The sequence below is a fragment of the Myotis lucifugus genome, unplaced genomic scaffold, assembly GCF_000147115.1.
Source record: "Myotis lucifugus unplaced genomic scaffold, Myoluc2.0 scaffold_36, whole genome shotgun sequence".
NCBI classification, from domain to species: Eukaryota; Metazoa; Chordata; class Mammalia; order Chiroptera; family Vespertilionidae; genus Myotis; species Myotis lucifugus.
The window spans coordinates 3,017,960-3,024,152 of NW_005871084.1; the positions used below are offsets into that span (position 1 = coordinate 3,017,960).

The window sequence follows — 6,193 nt, forward strand, 5'->3', positions numbered from 1 at the left end:
AAAGGTTTGTATATAAATTGTAGAACAAGCTGAAATTTTCCTAAGGTCATGAAAGCACATGAGAGGTGACAAAATGTCTGTCTCTGTTAGAGCTAGACATCAAGATAAGTTTGCTACTGGATAATCTTGGTAGCTGTTGGTCTGACTCTTACAAACATTGGACATGTCTTCCTTGATAACATGTATTTTTTTATTGAATTTTACTCACCTTAAGAGAGAACTGTGCCCTAACTGGTTTGGCTCATTGGATAGAGCGTTGGCCTACGGACTGAAGGGTCCCAGGTTCCAGTTAAGGGCATGTACCTTAATTGCGGGCACATCCCTAGTAGAAGGTGTGCAGGAGGCAGCTGATCAATGTTTCTCTCTCATCGATGTTTCTAACTCTCTATCCCTCTCCCTTCCTCTCTGTAAAAATATATTTTTTTAAAAAAGAGAGAGATAACTGTATTGCCTTTGCTTCTACCCAGAAGCAATCTTAAATCCTAAAAACAACTTATCCTGGTAATTTCTGTTTTCTTTATTTTACAAAAGAGAAAGTGAGGTTCAGAAGTATTAAGTGCCTGCCTGAGACCATCCCTCTAACAGGTGTCAGATTGGGAATTCAAAGCTATCCAAATGGCCCCAGAGCCAGACCTTCTTGCACTACACTGCCCTGTCCCCTGTCTGCTCTATCCTCTGGTCATCTCTGTAGGAGAGCGGAAACAAGAAGGTATTGCATTGTTCGCCTCAGCTGAGAGCATGCACATCAAGGAACTCAAAATCTTCACTGGGGGCGGCGGCCAGCACCCGCAGCGGCGGGCACTGGCCACCTGTCGGAGAGTCTCGGACTTGAGGCCGGAGGCTCCACTCCCTGCGAGCCCAGATGCCGCTCCAGCCTTCAAGCAAAGACACAGAAGAGATGGAAGCAGAGGGTGATTCAGCTGCCAAGATGAACGGAGAGGAAGAAAGAGTGAGGAGGAACGAAGTGGCAGCCAGACCGAGTCCAAGGAGGAGAGCTCAGAGATGGACGATGAGGACTACGAACGGCGCCACAGCGAGTGCATCAATGAGATGCTGGACCTGGAGAAGCAGTTCTCGGAGCTAAAGGAGAAGTTGTTCAGGGAACGACTAAGTCAGCTGCAGGTGCGGCTGGAGGAAGTGGGGGCTGAGAGAGCACCCGAATACACAGAGCCCCTGGGGGTGCTGCAGAGGAGCCTCAAGATTCACATTCAGGTGGCAGGGATCTACAAGGGCTTCTGTCTGGACGTGATCAGGAATAAGTATGAGTGTGAGCTGCAGGGAGCTAAGCAGCACCTGGAGAGTGAGAAGCTGCTGCTCTATGACACGCTGCAGGGGGAGCTGCAGGAGCAGATGCAGAGGCTGGAGGAGGACCGCCAGAGCCTGGACATCAGCTCGGAGTGGTGGGATGACAAACTGCACACCAGAGGCAGCTCAAGGACCTGGGACTCCCTGCCGCCCAGCAAGAGGAAGAAGGCACCCCTCGTTTCTGGCCCTTATATTGTGTACATGCTGCAGGAGATCGACATCCTGGAGGACTGGATGGCTATCAAAAAGGCTAGGGCAGCTGTGTCCCCTCAGAAGAGACAATCAGATGGACCGTGACCCTGCGATTCACAGCCAGCGGGGCCCCTCGGAGCAACAGGCACCAAAACCCAGATTTACATTTTCCTACTGCAGCCAGGCAGACGGACAAGCCCTCGGGGTCTTTCCAGCCGGCTCTCCAGTGCTGCTGCTGGGCCCTCCCTTCCAGCCCTCACTGGTCTGGACTCCTCTGCTCCTGCTCAGGGCTTATACAGCTGTGGCCCAAGCTGTCCTAGCCAGGCAAGACTGAGTCCCTCATCCCCAACAGCCCCTCCCTTCCCCTGCCGAAGTCCGCCCCCTAGGTCCCTCCCTGACAAAGAAGACCTGCCTCGTCTTAAGCCAAAGCACATCCTTTCTGTTGACCTTGGACCTGGCTCCCCACTCACTGAGCCAGCGTGTTGGACCCACTTCGTGGGAACTCTAAACCAGAAGTTCTGTTTGGGGTGGGGGGGTGCTGTCCTGGCTCTTGCCGTGCTGAGAAGGCGGGCTCCCCAGGTCTTCTCAAGGCAGTCCTTGGTGCCTGCCTCCCACACTGCGGGGACTGGAATTAAAGCATTTCCTGGGTCAAAAAAAAAAAATCTTCACTGGTCTGCACATGTCTGAGTGATCAAAAAAGTGCTTCAAATACTGATTTTGGGATTACAAATAAATTGGCAAATTCAAAATTCAGAATTGAATAATGAGTATCAATTGTGCCATGTTCATAAAGGACAAAATTGCCATGATTATCTTGATAGATGCAGGAAAAGCATTTGATAAAATTGAAGACTCTTTCATGATAAACTTAGTCAACAGCTAGGAATGAAAGGAAACTTCCTCAACATGATAAGAGGCATCTCAGAAACCCACACCTAAGATCATACTTGATGGCAGCAGACTGAATGTTGAATGCTCTCCTCCTAAGATCAGGAAGAACACAAGGATGTTCTCTCTCACCACTCCTATTTAACATTGTACTTGAGGTTCCAACCATGGTAATTAGGCAAGAGAAAGAAAGAAAAGGCAAGCATACTGGGAAAGAAGGAAAATTAAATGTATTTACAAATGACATTATATAGGAATCCTAAAGAGTTTATTTTAAAACAATGAGTTCACTGACTTTGCAATTGTTTGTTATCTAATTAGGCTGCAAACCAAGATATTTCACTGTATACCAGGTAACATAAAATAAAAATAAAACAAATGAGTTCAACAGGTTATAGGATAGATATAAGATCAATATACAAAAATCGGTTTTATTTCTTTTTTTATGAATGACAACTTTATTTTTTTATAGTTAAAGGCTGATAAAAAAAAACCATTGTAAATTCTATTAAAACACATCTCAATTAAACACTGATAATTATATTTACTTATTAAATGCTGTTAAAGTTTTCTAAAACAACTTGAAAACATCCAACACACATGTTTAATCTCAGTACAGTGGGTTCAAGACCACATGTCACATACATCAAGGCCAGATTGCAAGTTATCATCTTCATGTTTTCTTTTAAATGCATTTGATGATTCATTGGCAGTATTTTGTGATGATATCATGTTAGTGGTAATAAGAATGATTTTGGCCGAAACCGGTTTGGCTCTGGATAGAGCGTTGGCCTGCGGACTGAAAGGTCCCAGGTTCGATTCTGGTCAAGGGCATATACCTGGGTTGTGGGCACATCCCCAGTAGGAGATGTGCAGGAGGCAGCTGATCGATGTTTCTCTCTCATCGATGTTTCTAACTCTCTATCTCTCTCCCTTCCTCTCTGTAAAAAATCAATAAAATATATAAAAAAAAAATAAAAATAAAAAATAAAAAAAAAAAAATAAAAAAAATCAATAAAATATATTTTTTTAAAAAACTTAAAAAAAAAAGAATGATTTTGGACACAGTTGATGGATTAATTAGGGCGTTCTGAACTGCTGATCTTACAGGAATTGATGCTTTTACAGCTAGGGACTATGAAGTGGGCATCTGTACTATAAACCTTTGTCCTGTGAGGGACATTGGAGTCCCTGCTTTAGTTGAAACTGACATGATTTGTGGGGTTGATGTGCCAAGTGTGAGAGTAGTTGGTCTTCTAGTAACTAACCAATGCTTAACTGTGTAACTGTTATTCTTTCTGCAGAAGTAGATGCCTGTTTTTTGTAAAGACTTAAGTCTATAGTTTGGAGCAGCCAGGCAATATCTATCAGGTGGCAATCTAGGGCCTGAATGTGGCTTGATCAATGGCAAAGGGTTTGATTTTGTTGCCTTGCAATATACAATGAAAAATTTATTGGGGGAGGACACTGGGTTTCCAATTGCACATCAGCTGCATCAATAGCAGCTTTCTTAGCATGGCTCGAAGGAATTTTTGCATCATTTAGAATTGTGGTCACATATCGGAAGATAGGTAAATGCCAACATCTGATTGATAACCCTTGGCTCATATTCTGTAATCCCCATAATCCTTCAGGGTTTGTGCCATCATCTGCGCATCCTTTGGCATGCTCTTGGGGAAGCCATCCTGCCAGACTCCATGCATCCAGTGATCAGACTTCTTGAGCTTAATCACCCACACTAATGTGTTTCAGTCCTGATCTTGATGCAAGTTCTTTGTCTAGCGACCCCTGGTGTACCAGTGAGCAGGATGTTTGGAAGCAACGTGGTGACTCTCCAGTTTTATTTATATACTAGCAATGAACATTCTGAAGTTGAGACTTTTTTTAAAAAATTCAATTTATAGTAGCATCACTATGAATAATGAAGAAATTAAAGAAGACCTAAAAAAATGGGAAAACGTCTTTGTTCATGGATTGGAAGACTTAACATTGTTAAGATGAAAGTGTTGCCCAAATTGGTCTACAGATTCAATTCCCATCAAAATCCCAACTGGCTCTTTTTTGCAGAAATTGACAAGTTAATGATAAAATTCAGACAGAAATGCAAGGGACCCATAGCCAAAACAACTTTTAAAAAGAAAGTTGAAAGACACACCAATTTTAAAACTTATTGCAAAGCTACAGTAATCAAGACAGTTTAGTACTGGCATAAAGATAGATGTATAGGTCAAGGGAATATAAAATATAACTTAGAGTTTAGAAATAAAAGAGTTGTCTTTTCAACAGTCAGGAAAACTGCATAACCATGTGTCAATGGACTTCCACCTTATACCGCCTACAAATTTTAATTCAAAATGGATCATACACCTAAATATAAGAGTTAAAACTATAAAACTCTTACAAGAAAACAGAAGTAAATATTTGTGACCTTGAGCTAAGTGATAGTTTCTTAGAACAACACCAAAAGCACTAGTAACAAAGGAAAAAAATTGGACTGTTTCAAAATTAAATTTTGTGCTTTAAAGGATGTTATCAAGAAAGTAAAAAGATAAGCCACAGCATGGGAGGAAAGTTTTGAAAATCCTATCTGATAAGAGACTTGTATCCATAATATATAATTTGTATAATTTATAATAATAAAACATACATATACAGGGTGTCCCAAAAAGTGTATACACACACTGAATAATCATAAAGGCAGTGTTTATTAACATTTCATTTTGAAAATTGAACTATTAGCTGTTAAAGTATGTATACATTTTTTGGGACATCCTGTATATATGCTACTGCCTAATTATAGTTATTGTAGAACAGTAACCAATGAGCAAAATGGTAGCCTCTAGCACCGTGTGGTAATTGAGCGATTGAAATACAGCTAGTGTGGGGAACTGAATTTTTAAATTTTAGGATTAATTTAGCCACATCTAGCTAATAGCTTCCATATTTGTGCTGTAGTAGGAAGTGGAGCTAGAAGTTAGGTAGGATAAAGGGGCTTTTACTTTTCACCTTATACTCTTGTGTGTATTTGAATTTTTAAGCTGAGTGTGTATAATTTTAAAACATTTTTAAATAGCTACAGGGATGGTTCAGTGTTTGTCTTCTATCAGCCATTGCTTTTATTTTACTTGAATCTCTTACACCAATTGCTTTATAATATTAACATAGGATTTATACTTCAGTGAAACTTTGTAAAGGTGACCTTTCAATTCTAATTATAATATGAGGAATCGATTCGGATAGTAAAAGCTTACATATCCAAAGGTAATATTTAATTCTGGGGGAGGGGGTAATCTCTGGACAGTAACTAAAAATTATTATAAAGTAGCCATGATAAACAATGTGTTTTCTAATAAAAGAAAAATCAAGTATCAGTACACGAGATTATATGAATATAAGACATTAAAGGCTATCTATCCAAAGGCAAACAGGTCAAATAAATAGGCAGCAGCATAGCCTAGGAAGAAAAGTGTGTTGAGAATACCAACAGAAAAGGTGCCTTCAGACCTTCCCTCTCCTCCCTCACCAATACTTATTACTCTAAGTCTCTGACTAGCACAAGAAGCAACAATGAGGTAGTGTCTTCAGTAAACACAATTTTTTGACTTGTCAAAACTCAAGAAAATTCAATCATTTAGCCACAGCCCAGATAGTTAATCTATTGACACACAGATCAGCACAAATTTAATATCATGTGAGATCTGTTTTTTGAAGGGTTTTTAATTTTTGTTGTTTTCTGTTATTTGAACACTCTGTGGTTATTTATATACTATCATTGCTTTTAACTATAAACTGATACCAAATACTCAGA

General features: G+C 40.5%; 2 pseudogenes; one reads left to right on the top strand and one right to left on the bottom strand.

The window, feature by feature from the left end:
- Window positions 1–323: 323 nt before the first annotated feature.
- Window positions 324–2,937, top strand: LOC102423869 (annotated as a pseudogene).
- On the bottom strand, window positions 2,163–4,333 carry LOC102439620 (annotated as a pseudogene).
- Between the last annotated feature and the right edge of the window lie 1,860 nt (window positions 4,334–6,193).